The sequence below is a fragment of the Taeniopygia guttata genome, chromosome W (assembly GCF_048771995.1).
Source record: "Taeniopygia guttata chromosome W, bTaeGut7.mat, whole genome shotgun sequence".
Taxonomy (NCBI): Eukaryota; Metazoa; Chordata; class Aves; order Passeriformes; family Estrildidae; genus Taeniopygia; species Taeniopygia guttata.
This window is the reverse complement of record NC_133064.1, coordinates 25370372-25388341: the sequence shown is the minus strand read 5'-3', so window position 1 is coordinate 25388341 and position 17970 is coordinate 25370372. Positions and strand designations below refer to the sequence as shown.

Below are 17970 nucleotides of genomic sequence, written 5' to 3'. Positions count from 1 at the left end.
CAACTCACATTATATGATCAGCTTATCAACGAGAAATGTTTAAAATAGTTTAAGGCAATCCTTTTAAAGCACTCATATAACATTAGTAACAATCACTACTTATCATTACCTACAAAATCTTAACAATAATCACTATTTATCTTATTATCTATATAACTTAAAAATCATCATTATTTGAATTATTATCTATGAAAACCCCCAAAAATATAATAAACTCAATACCAACATTCCATCTGATTGATATTTCTCAAATGTTTGTTTTCAAAGACATTTTTGGTAGTTAAATCATTACTAATACTTCTATCTTTATACAGTGATTTTCATCTATATCGTGTTTGAAATAACATTGATTCACATAATGTTCATCCTTCTTTGTATCTTGGAGAACACTCGGTAATGCTGTACCTTCCCTTACGTTTTCTGTCTCCTTGTGTCGTTACTTAATGAAGCAGCTGCAATGATGTGTCCTTACTGTTGCATTGCATCTTGGTTTGCGACTGGGAACGCTGCAGTTTGGCCGTTCTGTTCAGCATGTGTGGTTCTGACAAGCATTTCGTCAACTGGACAGCCTTGAGGAAGGGTAGCTAAGACGGTTTTTGTGTGTGAGTTAGCATTCTCAAAAGCAAGTGAGCGGAATAAATGTTCCTGAATGTCTGGTGGCACATCGGGATTATCTTTCAAAGCAGCTGCCAGCCTATCAATAAATTGCCCATATGGTTCGGTGGCTCCTTGCTTTATGGTCGCATAGGATGCTGATGTTGCAAAGCTTGAAGGGCCAGCTGCTGTGACAATTGATGTATTTCAGTGGGATAGGTAAGTTGCACTTTGTTAGTTGCATATTGTCCATGCCCAGTCAACATATCTGGCTGGACTCCATGGAAAGGATCTCCAACAACTGTATGTCTGTTGACCTCATCAACTGCTAAACGTCTCCATTCCCTTTCAAACATGAGGAACTGTGAGGGTGTCAGCAGCAGAGAGGCAATATTAGATGAATCAGCGGGACAAAGCACATCTGCTGTAAATATATATTGAATGATGTTTCTGGCTGCTTCTGACCTGATCTCATAAGTAGTGACTGTCTGCTTAGCTGATTGTAGAATCTTCCACTCATGGGGCTCCCAGATGGCATTCCCATTAGACACTATGACAGGACAAGCCAGGAAACTGACAGCCTTCCAGTCACCATCTAATATAGCATCCTTCACCACTGACGCCCACCATGACTGCAATGGATTTTTTAAAACAGCTGGCAATAAAAAATTGCTGCTCAGTGGAAGGTTCCACTGGTTGAACCTGACGATTTGAAAGGGTGGCAAGGTGGGCTATTTTTTTGCTGTAACATATTTGGTCTGTGTATCTTATTTTGTGATCGCTTCTTCCTGCTACAATTGACAGCAGGAGGGTCTGGCTCTGAGTCATCAGAATCGGAGCTTGGTGGAAAGGGGCGACGCAGCGCTACTGTGGTGGGGTGGTGGCTGCCTGGGTCGGGGGTCTGCACTGCTGGGTAGCTGCTTCTGCCATCCCGCTATCGTGGCTGTGCTCAGCCCCCCCGAGCCGTGCTGAGGTTTTCGCCGCCGCCGAGTACCGCCGTGTCGCGCCTCTGCGCACGCGCGCCGCCGCCGCGGCTGCCGCCTCCGTTACTGCCGTGTCTGCGGGGGGGTGAGGGGCCGGCGCCGCCTCACTCCCGTCTCCGCCTTGGTCTCTGCCTTGATCTCCGCCCCTGTGTTCCTCCTCCTGACTCAGCCCCGTTTCGTCACCAACTCCGCCTGTCTCCTCAGGTGTCACCCCGCCTCCCGAGGGACCCGGCAGGGCCACTTCCGGGTTCGCCTCACTCCGCGGAACCGCCGAGGTGTTAACATCCGCTGTCTGCGGGCACACTTCCGCCCCTGCCTCACCCGCGCTTCCCTCAGTCTCGCGCCGGCCAGCCCCGTGCCGGTTGGCCCCGCGCTCGCCTCTATACGAGCGACAAAATTATTTTATAGAGAGACTGATTGGAGCCTGCTGCCCTCGCACTGGCTGCATGTTACAAACACGAAAGAATTTTTCAACCCGAGATGGCTTCTGGACTCCTGTCTGTTCTGATGTGGCTCGCTCAAACTCCTGAATCGCGGCTTCTGCGGCTTTTTTCTCCGCGGCCATGCTTTGCAGGGTATGTAAAACCTTTTTCCAAATGCCTCCGAACTCCAGTACTATTTTCTTGTCTTTTCCGCCCTCTATCACTGCGTCCCAAAGCAACTGCCCCAGCTCTTGCCATTCAGCTTCACTAAAAATCAGCGAAGGCTTTTGCAGCTTGCCTTTGTTCCTTGCCCACAGAACCAACTGTTCTAAATCGGCTTCTTTAACTTTTTCAGCTCTCTTTGAGAGAATATGAAAGAGAAGCCGCACGGAAGCATGCAGATCCCCATCCATGGTGAACTTTCACCCTCTCTCTCCGCCGCTTACCTCCAACCTCCGCGGCTTGCTTTTCCTCGCTTTTCTTCGGCGAGGCGGCACTCCCGCTCCAGCTCCCCGGCCCTGGCTCCGTCCACACCCGTCGTTCGGGCTTCTCGTGAACACCAGGGTGTTTTTCTCTGCTCCAGCGGGCTCCTGCAACCAAACAGCCATGCGAAAAGCCTTTTTCTCCCGTCGTGAACAGCACGATTTGGAGATCCTGGATTTTTTGCTCCATTCACCTGATCCTCGCTCGCAAAAGCGAATTTAGGATCCCAGCCACGTTGCTATAAAGCGATGTGGACCTGATTTTCATCGTGCGACTCAAACTCAGCTCCCCGTTACCCTAAAAATAATTTGGGAGCTTTCCGGAGCATCCTGGGTCCCTGGTTCGGGCGCCACAAAAAGCCAGGGACCTCATAAAACGGGAAAACTGTACAGGACAGAATGCACATACAACCAATATGATTAATGCAACGTTCTCCGTTTATTCAAGAGAAGATGGCAGTTTATATACACTTCTACATAGTTTACAGTTTACAAAGGCACTCTGGCAAGCTAACATTGCTTATCTTTGTCTTAAGGTGGCCCAAACCTTACACTGTAAACCTATACTACTTCACACCCAGACAGCCCAGCGCTCCCCATCACACCTTAATACAATTTCTAACTGCACCACAAGCTCTTAATTTCTAACTGCGTCAGAGGCTGGAAGGCCTCACAAGGCCCAAATCTGAGGCCTAGACTGGAGTAGCTCAAATCTCATTCCAAACATAAATCGTGACCTCTGTCTCTCAGAAATGCTGCAACAAATATACATTCATATTTCATGTATTCAAGACTTCTGTAAATAAAAAGGCTTTGTAATACCTGTGATTTTTGCAGTGCTCACTAGGGAATTATCCCATGTACTGCCTGGCTGTCACAATAAACATACACTTTCTAACTTTAAACTGTTAGAGAGTTTTTGTCTGTCTCAGTTGGATATTGATACTAGATCGATATTCATATTTTAGTAAATCACTGATTTGTGATTGGTGGACATTGTTATTAGCTGCATATTTTGAACTACATAAGCAATTAATCGGATAAGACATGGAATTAAACATGGATGAAAAAAAATTGTTATTCTACATTGCATTATAAACCCCACTTTTTTTCCACCAGGATATTCCAAAATAGTCTTCCCACCATCCTTTATTCATTATAGATTCCCACTTTTGGACTGGTACATGGGCTATTTTCCGGATGTTTTTGGCTATATCCAAAACTGCATCGCCATTATCATCAATTTGTAGGCAACAATCAGATGTGTTAAACTTTCCACAAACCCCTCCTTCTTCTGCTAACAAATAGTCTAATTCTAACCAATTTTGATACACTGCGGCTCTGGTTTGCCTTTGTTGGCTGACTATTAATTCCATGGCCCAAGCTTTTTCATTACTTATGATTTTTACAACTGTTTGGAGTCTAATGATGTGGTTTAGCATATATATAGGAGTACAATATCCCCAACTCCCATCCTGTGCCCAGGTAGCTAAACTGTATTATTCGTTCAGGAGGCCACTCCTCCTTACCCCACTTTTGATATCCACAAATTTCTCTGATTAATTCTCTTTTGTCTCTTTTTAAGGCATCATAGACTGGTATTGCCAATTTGTCCCCATTTTGATTTGGTAGCAGGAAAAATCCTGGTTGTATGATTCTAGAGTACAACTTCCTGTCCATAGGGGAGGAAGTTTTGGATAAGCCCTCTTCCCACAAATGGTTAATCACATTTTCCTAGAATTTAGTTATTTCAGGGATCCCATAACAGGGGCTTCTTCTAGGGTCATTACACAGGAAAATTTTAATATCTTTTTCATATTTACAATTCTTTTTCTTCTCTTGGGTCCAATATTGTGTTGGTTTTTCAGGAATCCACCATGTGGAAGTTCCATTTTAAACTTTATATCTTTTACAGGAAGTTTGTCCTATGTTATACAATAATTCTTTTCCCAAATGCCAGAGGCACTCCTCTCTTATTATTTCTGAGCTTAATATCCACCCCTCTGGTCGGTTTTCTCCTTTCATGTTGGTTCTATTCCATTTAAGGAGTTCGACCGGGCCTAGGCTACTATTTTTCCATGGCCACTCTTCAGACATTAAAGCCCCCACCACATGCCCAGCAGTTGGTAACATTCAGTTCTTTGTTGATCCTTTCTCCCAGACCTACAAACAAATTCTTCCTTAACCTTGGGATTTCTATCTCATTTTCTATTTGTTTGAGCTTTGCATAGAAATCTCCACATGGAGTTGGCTCTGGGTTGGACTGCTCTATCTGCTTTCTTTGCTTACCTATGATTTGTTCTTGTACCAAATCTCGTATCAAATCTTGTTCCTTTTTCCATTTTCGAGTCTTACTCATGAAGAAGCAAACCCACTTGTCTCCATGTGGGCATCGTGTTTTGACCCCAGAATTTTCGTAACCCCATACATTCGGCCATTTTGTAGGCAGATGTCTACTTTGGATGAATTATAACAGTGGTAGCAGAGGGAGGTATGAAAACTAAAATAAGAACCTTGGGGTTTTCCATGGTACAGTGGTCTGTAGCATCGGGCACATGAATCATCTATATTCCCAAGGGGGAGAAGACTTACACAGAGTATTAGGAGCCCAGTATAACGTGTACCACCACCTTCCATGCCTGATGGGATTGATGCCCACAGGATTTAAATATGATCTTGGTGGCAAGTACAGTGGTTAATCTGGTCTTGCCTCCTTACCTCGTTATCACAAAATTATCTGTCACCCTCTTTTCTAATATTGTGGTTCTTTATTGTTTCTTAGAGAGCCAGCACTTTTTAATTTCACTTGCAGAATAGGGTCTTATTACCTCCTCATCATATGGATTTGTCTGCATTCAAAATATGGTCCCTTTTTTTGATTTACTACAGTCTTCCACTCAGCTTCTAATAGCTTCTGAGTATTGGGGAGTGTCGCTGTTGAGGCAGGACGGGAATGAGAAGACTGATTCAAAAGGCAGTGAGAGTGAAACTCTGATTTATTCAAAATACACTGCTCTTTTATACAGAGCTTCGCAAAGGTTAAATCCATTGGTCCTAAAGTGAAAACAACCTACAACATTGGTTCAGAGTGCTTGACGCACAGTGATAGAACTTAACTATAAACAATGTGAGAACAAGAGAGATAAAGAATTATTTACATTATTTCCCAGCTCTTTCCCAGGCTTTTGCCTGGCTAGAAACTCTCAGTTTCTTTCTTTGACTGAACCTGAGACCCACATTTCCCCCTTTTTGTTTAAAGAAGGAGGCTGTGTTTGTCAGAACACCTTGCAAAGAAGAGAACAAACACGACTCCGAGGTTCACTAGTTGATAATTCAAAACCCCCGTTGGATGTTGGCTCAGAACAGTGAAAGAGATTCCAAGCTTATAATTTTCAAGGAATCAGTTACCAACTCTAAGATAGTAACAACTCACTGTCAGACTGTCAACGGACTGACAGTCCAACTTCTCAAAGCCCATTTCCCAGTGTATGACCTGACAGAAAAGAAGGTATTTACAACACGTGCACATACCCAAATCAGCCAAATTTGAATTTGACAAAATGAGTAACATCTCTTTTCCAGAGCTGCAAAGCCATTAGGCCTCTGGGATCTGTCCCAGCCACTAACGTGCAGCTGGTTGCCTTGATTGGCCTTCATCAGAATTACTTTTGCAAGGTGTGTGCACTTAATAGAAAAACCATGCAAGGCTTTGCCTATGCAATCATGTCCTCAATGGACAGCTTGAGTGATGAAATCAAACTTAGGTCCAAACTACATCCTCAAGGCTTTCAAAACAATTGAGTGAAACTGAACCAATTCAGAAAGGACCAAATAGGACCAAATTCACAACACTTGAGAAACCTCTGAAATGCCATGAAATCTCTGAAATGCCATGGCCACAGCCCTTAATTCAATCACTTGGGCTGAGTTTGATTCGTGGCTTCCCAGTACTTTGAGCTGTAAGTGAAAACACGCAGCTCTTTCCGCCTTTTTTTTTTTTTTTTTTTTTTTTTTTTTAAAGAGCCAGCGGTGGACTCTAGGACTCAGCACCGCCGGGAAAGGCGGAGGACCTGGCCCCGTGGGCAAGGCCATGTGTCCCAAACCCGGCCGGGGGGAGCCAAGACTCTCTGCTGAGCCAAGAGTCCCCCAGCCTCTCTTTGGTATTTCCTGGGGCCCCTGAACCTGGGATCCCCGGGGCACTCTAAGACCACTGATAAATGAATGACCTCTCCCAAACTCATACATCAGTGCACGCCCCCAACAGACTCTGAGAAACCTAGAAATTCCTCTGAGCTTCTGCCCTTCCCTCACCCTGCCTAGCCATGGTTTCTTCCACAGCTCTTCGGCATCCCGCTCCGCAAACCACAAGAGCAGGACGCGTAGGGTGTGAGAAGCGGCTGTTTCCCCGGGAATATAGGATTTCACCCGGGCTCTGAGACTCCCTGCACCACCCACGCCCGCCCAATACAAGGGGCTGCTCTCCTGTCCCCGAGTGTCTGTGCTGCTGCGGAATAAAACCGATCGCTGCACAGCTCCCTGACTTGCGGCCCTACTCCCCTCAGTCCCAGCTCCGGGATCAGCAGCAGTGGTGCTGCTGCTGCCCAAGCCGGTGTCCCCCCCCGGCGGCTCCCCCTCGGAGGGGCAGAGTTCGGTACAGTCTGGAGGGGACGATGGGCTGAACTCATTGTCCAACACGGGGCTCTTGGCCGCCGAATTACAGGGCGGAGCCGCGGCGCACTGTGCGCGCCCTCCCCCGCGTCTCGCGAGGCGGGCGCGGCGACCGCATCTCCCGGCGGGGCCGGGGGCGGCGGCGGCGGCGGCTCTCCCACCGACCCTAAGGTCGGCGGCAGCGGTGGCGGCTCTTCCAGCCGCAACGCAGGAGGCAGCGCCGTGGCTGCGGCTGTTCCTCCCGGGAGTGACGCCGGTGGTTCCAGGTTGGGCGGAGACGCTGCTGCCGGAGCAGCAGTGGGAGTGACAGTGAAGTCCGTCGTCAGCAGGGGTGGCGCCTCCAGTGCGGGAGTCGGAATTCCTGCGGGTGGCGGTGGGCGTGCCAGGGGATGGACCAAAGGCTGCATCACCGGGTGCGCAGGCTCCATCAGCAAAGGAGTTGGGGGGGCGACACCCGCCCCCGCTGCGCCCGGCGCCGCGGGCAGCGCTGGCCCCCCCGCAAATGCAGTTTGGAAGGGGGGGGGTTCTGCTGAGCCGCGGGCGGCGGCGGCTCTCGCCAGTCCGGGGTCGCCCCGTGCAGTCCATGCAATGTCAAGTGTGCCGAAGCTGGTAGCTGTGGCAAAGGCACCCCGGCTGCCTCGGGAGGGGCGGGCAGTGTTGGCGGTACCGCTCTCTGCGCAGGGTGCGCCCGCACAGCCAGCCGCGGGGCGGGCCGCGGTGCGGTCCGCCTCCCGGATCCCGAAACGTTCCTGTCGGAATCCCTGCCAGTGTACAAGGTTATGTCGATGCCCGCCCAAACCACAGCCAGGTCAGACGCGCTGGCGTCTCCTTCGCGCATTCGCGCCGTGAGGCAGCGCCCAAGGTTGAGCCAGAGATCTTACGATCAAAGGGGAACGTTGGATTTACAGAAAGTCCCCAGTCCCGGGCCCAACACAAAAGTTTGATCAGGTCCTTCTCAGAGCCAAACTCCAATAAGAGGGATGCTGGCTCGCCAGGCAGTCAAGACTGCTTCCTCGACTGCCGATGACTGGTTTCCCATTTTTAGGAAACTTTTCCCTAGTAGATGTCAACTTCAAGAGTCCGACAGTCCGCTATTCCAGGGAAAACCCGTCCCGCTCAATTCCAGGCTCTTAACAGCCAGTCAACGGTCCAACAGGACCTAGCCTTCTCCAGAAGGCGTGGACTTCCAGCGTTACCTTTCTTAAGAAGGCAGAGGTGTCCGTTCACAGCCTCCAGGCTGTTGGCGTGGAACCGCGCCAGAGGAGAACCCCCGCAAGACGCTAGGTTCAGGTCTGCTACCGAGGCCGCAATTCCACTTCAGGTCACCAGACCCTGTCCCTTCAGGGCAGGGTGTGACCCCACGTCGGGAGTCACCAGACCCTGTTTTTAGGGTAAGGTGTCTTCACGTCGGTGGTCACCAGATGTCGGTGTCGAGGCAGGACGGGAATGAGAAGACTGATTCAAAAGGCAGTGAGAGTGAAACTCCGATTTATTCAAAATACACTGCTCTTTTATACAGAGCTTCGCAAAGGTTAAATCCATTGGTCCTAAAGTGAAAACAATCTACAACATTGGTTCAGAGTGCTTGACGCACAGTGATAGAACTTAACTATAAACAATGTGAGAACAAGAGAGATAAAGAATTATTTACATTCCTTCCCAGCTCTTTCCCAGGCTTTTGCCTGGCTAGAAACTCTCAGTTTCTTTCTTTGACTGAATCTGAGACCCACAGGGGAGCACCTATTCAACTCTACAACAAAGCATTAGAATTGGTACTTGCCCTCGGTTTGTGTTTGAAGTTCTCTCTTTATCTCGACAAATTTTGCAACACGCTTGTCTCCTGGGGGAACTACAATGCCAGAGCTGGCCACAATTTTCACGCTGACATTGTACTCAACTTGAGTGTCTCATTCCAGGGTGCTTCAAGTGAAGCGATATGCGGAATAAATAAATAGACTCCACAACTCGATGTAGTTATGAAGTGGGTATGTATGGCAGTGCCCGGCACAAGAGAGATAACTGTCCGAAATCTTGTGCCCCGAGCTGAAGTCTGCCCCCTAATTTTATTCACAAAGGTGTTCCATATGCAATACATTACACAACTTTTCTATGCATATTCAACCCCTGGCCCCGCCTGTCTTTGCTTCTCATGCTAAATAGGTCCATGCCCTTCTGGGCATGCGTAGTTTTTTGTGGGGGCTTTTATGGGGGTCCCTGGTGGTCTTTGAGGCACAAACCATCATCTTCCTCCGCATTGAATTTTGAACTCTTCTCCTCTGCGCTTGCGCTTTTGGTCCTTTGCTCTCCTATCTGGATAAGTTCATCATCCTTGACATGTTTGGAGACAGAGGGCTTCCTTGTCTGAAGTCTTGGCATTCCTGGTCCTTTCCGGTATTTGTCTTTTTGCAAGAAGCTTAAAGATCTTTGTTTTTCTTTCCTATGCCTTTTTGTGCAGAGGTTTCTTAAAATTCAACACATGATTCTACAAACATGATACATTCATTTTTGATACATTCATTTTTGATACATTCATTTTGTTAGCTCAAGTGATGTCTGGAAAATCTTTCGTTTCAGTCCCCCCTTTTCTTAAAACATAGTAAATTCTTTTACTACAGGGGTTCTGGTCTCATTTCTAGCTTACTATTATGATAGTTTTCTTTTATCAGGATTCCATGAGTTCTTGAAAGTGAAGTTAGAATGGCTACATGTTGTAACATATTCCAATTCCACAAGAGTGTTAAAATAGACATTATTAGACTTATAGTAACCAATATTAATAAAACAATAATGGGGTGACACAGAGTGTTCATGATTCCCGTTGCAGTCGGTGACCATTCAAACAATGCATCCCACCAGTTATAACTTCCGTCTTGTTTTATTCTTTGCAGGACTTTGTTTATTTCAGTTACGTCATGATGGACTGTAACCAGAGTTCTCTGCCCATTTTTGTGAATCTTCTATAATTTTGATTAAATCTTGATGTTTCATTCATTGTTTTACTAAGGTCAAATTCATTCCAATAGGTGTGGGTGGTAATTCATTGTAGGTTGTGTAGTTTGATTTCATTAACTGGTGGGATACGACTGGTGCTGAGTATATAAAGTCACACCCGGTAATCTTGATGAAGTTACAAATACAGAAATTGGAATGATTTTTACTAGACAAGGGGACTTTGTTTTTATCAATTTCTATAACATTACACACAGTTCTCAAACACACACAGCCATCGCCTATATATACTAGTATAGTTTGTTGGTTGTTGTCTGGGTGGATTTCAAAGTGGCAAATGCCCTGATCACTGTCAAGGCATACGTCTTGAGCACTAATCAGATTACTCTCACAGATGAATCCTTCTTGTTCTCGAGCAATGCAAGGCTCTAGGTTGATGGTTTGCCATTTCCCTTGGTTTTTCCAGGCCCATGCTCTGTGTTCTGAGGGGTAGAGTACTGACTTTTCATGACTCAACCCTAGAGCAATAATGGGGTGAATAGTGTGAACCGTGAGCACAAAGGCAGTAGCTGTGGTAGTGGTGGGATCATATGTAAAATTTACCATGGTCTACCAAGACTGGAGGTCTCTCTCAAAGTCTGTAGCACTGTCCTAGACAACTTTTCGTATTTCAACTGGAAACACCCCTTCACTTCCTTCCCTTATGATTAAAGCAGCTGTTGACTGTATCTATAATTGTGCTTGTATACAGCTAAGGGCTAAAGATATGTTCTCTTGTGCTCCTCCTAATGCATCTACCAGTAAGCTATGGTCTTGATCTTCAAAGTCTCTCCATTTTGGCAATACTCTTGAGACTTGCCACTGACTATTTCCTAGTGCTAATAGAGATGACTTTAAAGGCTGTTTTAATTTTGTTAGATCGCTAGTTGCTATAGCTAATTTATTCATCAATATTTCGGAGTCAATCCCATTCAAAACTCCTAACCCGGTCCCCAACATCCCAGTTAAATCCCTTTGCATTCTATCTCGGAGGTGTACTTGTTTTTGTAGCCACTTTGTCCATCTTTTGAAGGATGACCTTAGGAAAGGGGATCAGGCTGGCTGAACTGTCGAGATATTAGTTTGCATTAACAGTTCAACACGTTTAAGGGACCATTCTGGGTTAAATAACAGTTTTTGTTGGCCCGTATTCCTTATAACATATGGCCCGATTTCATAAACTCTGGGTTCAAGATTGAATGGTATATTTTGGGTTTGCGCTTGAGTGCTGGAGTGGGTTGTAGCCGGTTTGGCTATAGCATTTATTGTAAATTTGAAAGACAGCCCAATAGTGCCACGGGCCCAGAGGCAAACCACATTACTAGTTTGTTTTAATTTGAATTTGTACCAACAGTCTAATTCACTTGGATGATTGCAGATCTTCTGGTGCTTATTCACACTGATTTGGGTCACTTTGTTGTGGGTAGTCCCATTAATCATTCAACACCCTATTTCAATTACTTCTCCTATGGTCCCTTGAAGTGACCACAAATCTTGTTTTTGCCACTCTTGTTGGGTATATATTTGGTTACTGTGTATGACCAGAGTTGTTAGATTTAAACCTTCTAAATTGGAAAATTTCCCCATGGATCCAGTGTTGGAATACAGCTATGATTGTAAACAACATTTCAGCAAAAGTCCCCACCCACCTTGATATACTCATTTTGTCCAAGTAAATTTTAGTTTCAGTTCACCATCACCCAGTGTTATCTTCCAAGTGGCTTCTGGAACTTTCTTAACCCGGCTGTGGTGAATCCACGTGCTTTGTTCCTTAATCTTGATTGCAGTGAAGGTAGTAAGGAGTACTTGGTATGGTCCCTCCCACTGTGGTTCTGGGGCCTTCTCTGTAAGAGACTTAATATATACATAGTCTCCAGGTTGTACGTCATGTATCGGTGCATCGAGCCCCGCACCCCGAGTTCCGGCTACATATTTCTCGATTGATCTAAGTTGTTTATTTAGAGCGATCATATAGGAGGTTAGTGATACGTCCTGGGCAGACGTTCCCTTCTGCACCCCATATGGTCTCCCATAAAGCAATTCAAAAGGGCTCAGTTTTTCTTTGGTCCTGGGTTTGGTTCGAATCCACAGTAGTGCTAGTGGGAGGGATTGAGGCCATGGCAAATTAGCCTCCTGTCCCAATCGTAGAATTTATTGTTTGATCAAATGATTCATTTTCTCTACTTGACCACTTGATTGTGGGTTATATGGGGTGTGAAGTTCCCAGTCTATGTCCAAGTATTGGCTAACTTGTTGTACTAATTTTGCAATAAAATGTGATCCTCTATCTGAGGAGATTGTAGCCGGGACCCCAAATCGTGGTATGATTTCTTGTACTAATACTTTAGTTACCTCCCGAGCTTTAGAAGTTCTGGTGGGGAAAGCTTCTGGCCATCCTGAAAAGGTATCTGTTAAGACCAGTAAAAACTTATACCCCCCTTTTCTTGGCAATTCCGTGAAATCAATCTGCCATTGTTGTCCTGGCCCATGGCCCTTCCCAATCTGGCCAAGTTTTGGTTTGGGAATATTCTTGGGGTTTGTCTGGAGGCAAAGGTCCCATTGTCGAGTCACTTGAGTGATAGTGGCTCGTAAATGTCTAGCTATGATCTTCTCATTCAGATATTTATACAAAGCATCAATTCCCCAATGTGTTTTCTGGTGCTCCTCCCTTACTAGGGACCATAATAAATAGGAGGGTGTGACTAACTTTCCTTCTATGGTGGCCCATCCCTCTGGGTTATAATCCCCTTTTTGCTCTTGAATCAATTTTGTGTCTAATTTATTGTATTTTGGCTTACCTTCAAGGGAAATTTGCCCATCTGGAATCAGGGCTACCTCAGTTATTACCTCCATCTTTGCTGCTTCTTTTGCTTTCCTATCCGCCAGCTCGTTTCCTTCTTCCAGTTTTGAGTTTATCCTCTGGTGTGCCTTAATGTGCATGATCGCTATTTTCTCTGGCAACTGCACTGCTTCTAGAAGTCGCAGTATTTCAGATGCATGTTTAATGTTTTTCCCTTGAGAGTTCAGCAGTCCTCTCTCTTTCTAGATGGCTCCATGAGCGTGCGCTATTCCAAATGCATACTTTGAGTCCGTATATATATTTATCTCTTTCCCTTTTGCCAATTCTAAGGCCCGAGTTAGAGCGAACATCTCGGCCTTTTGTGCAGAGGTATTTGTTGGCAGGGGTCCAGATTCTATTACCTCTTTGCAGGTGGTTACTGCGTACCCAGCGTGCTGTTTTCCACTGACGACATAACTGCTTCTATCAGTAAACCAGGCTTCTGCATTCTCGAGAGGGGTGTCCTTCAGGTCAGAGCGGCTGGAATAGGTGGCCTCAATGGTCTCTAGGCAGTCTTGCTCTACTGGTTCTCCTCAGTTTCTACTGAGGAAGGAGGCTGGATTGACAATGTTAGTCACCACTATCTCTACATCATCTTGCTCTACCATAATAGCTTGGTATTTCAGGAATCGTTGTGGGGAAAGCCAGTGTCCGCCTTTCACCTCCAGTACTGCAGACACCGTGTGAGACACTAGCACAGTTATTCTCTGGCCCAGGGTGAATTTACATGCTTCTTGGATGTTCATTACAACTGCTGCCACAGCCCTGAGGCACCCAGGCCACCCTTTAGCGGCTGTGTCTAAGTGCTTAGAGAAATAAGCAACTGCTCTCCGGTATGGACCGAGGTCCTGTGCTAATATTCCTAAGGCAATTCTTTGCTTCTCATGGGAGAACAAAAGGAAAGGCTTACTCACATCTGGCAATCCCAGAGCTGGAGCTGACATGAGGGCTTTTTTCAGTTGGTTGAAAGCCTGCGTAGTTTCCTTTGTCCATTGGATGTCCCTGCTTTAGGTTGCAATTAGTTCATATAAGGGCTTTACAGTCCATAATTATAGATCCATAATCTGCACCACCCCGTCATCCCCAAGAAAGTTTGTAATTCCTTTACAGTTTGAGGTTTTGGGGTTTGACATATTGCCTCCTTCCGGCCTTGGCCCAGGCTACATTGTCCAGCACTGACTTCGTAACCCAGATAAATTACTTTTTGTTTGACTACTTGGGCCTTTCTCTTGGATACCCGGTACCCTTGGAGCCCCAGAAAGTTCAAGAGGCTTACCGTCCAGGCTACGCATGCTTCCTTCGTCCGTGTGGCTATCAGGATGTCATCTACGTACTGTAACAGCTTCCCTTCCTCGGGAGGGGCTTTCCAGGTCTCTAATTCTTTTGCAAGTTGCTCTCCAAACAGAGTGGGTGAGTTTTTGTATCCTTGTGGGAGTCTCGTCTACGTAAGTTGGGTCTTCCGCCCACTTTTGGGGCTTTCCCATTCAAATGCAAAAATTTTCTGACTGGCTTCATGGATAGGAAGGCAAAAGAAGGCATCTTTTAAATCTAAAATGGTAAACCAAGTTAATTCGGGTGTTAAGCAAGTTAATAACGTGTAGGGATTGGCTACCACAGGATGCAGGTCCTCAGTTACCTTGTTCACAGCTCGCAGATCTTGTACTAACCGGTATGACCCATCAGGTTTGCGGACCGGTAGGATAGGGGTATTAAAATCAGACTGACATTCCTTTAATAATCCTAGACGCAAGAAGTTTTCAATTACTGGGCTAATCCCTTCCCTATCCTCCCTCCTCAAGGGATACTGTTTAACTCTGACCGGTTGTTTTTCTTTTTTTAGCCGGATCTGTATAGGGGAAGCGTTTTTCGCTCTCCCTGGTACATTAGAGGCCCACACCCCAGGGAATGCCTGATCCATTACCTCTTTATTAATTTCAGTTTCTCTAGTGACTTTGTTAGTGGTTAGTATCAAACTTAATATTTCTACATATTTTTGATCATTTACCTCCAGAGTCATTTCCCCATTTTTAAATGTAATGGTTGCTTGTAATTGTGCTAGCAAATCTCTGCCCAAAAGTGGCTCGGGGGAGTTGGGCATACATAGGAATTTGTGAATTCCCCACTGCTTTCCCAGTTTGTATTTGAGTGGCTTGAAGAAAAATGCCTTTTCAGTTTGGCCAGTCGCACCCATAACTATAACATAATCATCTCCTATGGGCATCAAAGCTGTATTTAGAACTGAGTATGTTGCCCCAGTGTCAATTAGAAATTTTACTTCTTTTTCCATTTCCCCCAGCTTCAGATTTACAACCAGAGGGCCTGCTGGGGTAGTCTCCTCCAGTCCCCCCTAATCTTCTTGCACATGGGCCACTATTCCCCCCCTTTGATTCCCTTGACTATTTTGTTTCCATTCTGGACAGTCCCTCTTCCAATGGCCCTGTTTCCGACAGTTTGCACATTGATTTCTGCCCAATCGGGGGGGGGCTTGCCTGGATGGCTCCTGCCTGTTTCCATGTTTTCCTCTCCACTCCTCCTGTACTATTGCTACTAAATTTTTCATCCCTCGCTTATATCCTTCTTCCCTGTTGCTAAAGACCCTCCAGGCTTCTCCCAGTAGAGTTTCTAAATTCCGGGCGTTTTCTTCTCGAACCTTTTGGAGCTTGCGCCTAATATCCCCTGTGGACTGTCCCAAAAATAGATTAACTAGTTGTTGTATCCCCACCTCAGATGCAGGGTCTAGTGGTGTATAGCGCCGCATTGCATTTCTCAAACGGTCTAGGAACTCTGTGGGGGATTCCGAGGGTCCCTGTTTAATAGCATATAGAGCTGACAAATTTATGATTTTAGGCATTGCCCTTTCCACTCCCAATATTACCCAGTCTTGATACTTCTTTAGCTTTTGTCTCCCTTCTGGCTGGTTTGGGTTCCAGCCTGGGTCTTGAAGTGGAAAATGTTCCCTTAGATCTACTTGTTGTTGTCTAAAATGGTCTGCTACCAGATCTCCTGCTGTTTTTAGAACTAACTGCTTTTCTGTTTCAGTGAATGCATCTAATAACAATTGAATGTCACCCCAGTCTGGGTTGTGTTGCTTCATAATGTATCGTAAACGTTTAGCAGTGTTGACTGGGTCATTTTGGTAATCTCCCGCAACCCTTTCCCATGCTTCCAAATCAAGGGTGGAGAATGGTACCTTAACTAGTACCTTTTCTCCCTCTGATGTCACTGTCTCTCTTAAAGGGGCTTGCAGTATTTGCCATCTGGTTCGGGATGCAATTGGGCTGCTTGTAGGGGTTGGAGCGTGTGTTCTTTCTGAAGGAAGAGAAGGGGTAGGTGGAACAGGTGGTGTAGGTGGTATAGGTGGTGTATGTGATGTAGATGATGCAGGTGATGCAGGTGATGCAGGTGATGCAGGTGGGGTGTGTAGTGTAGGTGTTGCCGGTGATGCAGATGGTGCTGATGCTTCTCCTAAGTTCTCACCTCTTCCTTCTTGCCTTCTTAAGTGAGGACTAAATAGATTACTTAGATCTTGTTCTTGCCCTTCTAGTGCTGTGCGATAAACTTTATTTGTCCTGGTGCACCTCTGTCCTATACTACAGGCTGAGCAGCACCGCTTAAGTTTCCTCATTTTGCCTCTGTTTTCTTTTTAAGAGCTAGAACAAGGGGATCGGAGGGGGCCCTGATGCCACAGTCCCTTTGCCAATCAGGGTTATTTCGGAGGGAGAAAAACATATCACAATAAGAAACTTCTTCCCGTTTCCATTCCCTTCGTAAAAATAGCATTAGCTGTAACAAGGTATTATACTCTAATGTACCTGTAGGAGGCCATCTGGCCCCCTCCTCTAGGCGATAGAGTGGCCACCAATGGGAGCAATATTTTATTAAACTCTTTTTATTTTCCACACCCCCTTTGCCTGCTATGTCTTTCCAGTGAGCTAAGATGCACCCTAATGGGCTGGCCTTGGATATTTCTGTACTTTGTTTTGCTCCCATTATGTCTCCTAGAGCCCTACGAATTTAATCCAGACCACTGGGGAGGGAAGAAAAGCAAAAAAATTTTTTTTTTTTTTTTTTTTTTGTTAGTTAGGACTTAGCAGCAGATGTTCTTGATCTTGATTACCGCATAACGAACACTTAGGAACCACTGATGCTTGTAAGTGGTGTTTGCAAGTCTTAACTTGTACTAGCTGCGCTAGTAGCTAGCCGTGTTCAAAGCAACTCCACAGACTGCGACTTGTGCCTGTGCGCCCGTTGCACTATCAGCCAAGCTGCAGTTAAGAGCACTTTTGCAAGTCTGCGCCGCACTCCTGCTCACGAGAGACAGCCCGTGCCGCATTTAGGTATCCTAGCAACGTCACGCTGCGCTTTCCTGGCACCGCTGCGCTGCGTTTAGGTATCCTAGCAACGCTACGCTGCGCTTTCCAGCACCGCTGTGCCGCGTTTAGGTATCTTAGCAATGCTACGCCGCGCTTTCCAGCACCGCTGTGCCGCGTTTAGGTATCTTAGCAACGCTACGCCGCGCTTTCCAGCACCGCTGTGCCGTTTTTTACTGTTTTACTTACAGAGACACACACACATATACAAGTACGCACGTCCGGACGTAACAAACACACTACACTGAAACTGAGATTTCTCTCTTTCTCCAAGCCGCTCTATTGACCACGCGGAAACCCTTTCCCGCCCCCTAGCCGTGCAATCAGCTTGGGGGGGGTGCAACCTCTCTCTCTCTCTCCCCGAGCTGCACTATCAGCTTTGGGGTTGACCCCTTCCTCCCTCCCCGAGCTGCACAATCAGCTTCAAGGGGGGGAGACCTCTCCGCCGCCGATCTTACCCTTGGTGGCGGTCTGCTTGCAAGCCCCTTTGGCAAACCTTCGCGCAAAAACGTCTTAATGCGACTTATCAGTGCCATTCCTTAACAAAAGAAAATAATACATACCACTTTTGGTCCGCTTATCGACAGGCCGTGCTCTGCTCCCTGTAGTGTACAGCCGAGGTAC

General features: G+C 46.2%; 1 long non-coding RNA gene across 1 annotated transcript; it reads left to right on the top strand.

Annotated features, from left to right (window-relative positions):
- The first annotated feature begins 1838 nt into the window (after window positions 1-1838).
- Window positions 1839-3386, top strand: LOC116806917 (uncharacterized). The gene is made up of 2 exons (XR_004365979.3): window positions 1839-2152; window positions 2355-3386. It is a non-coding gene; the product is annotated as an uncharacterized lncRNA (long non-coding RNA).
- The last annotated feature ends 14584 nt before the right edge of the window (window positions 3387-17970 follow it).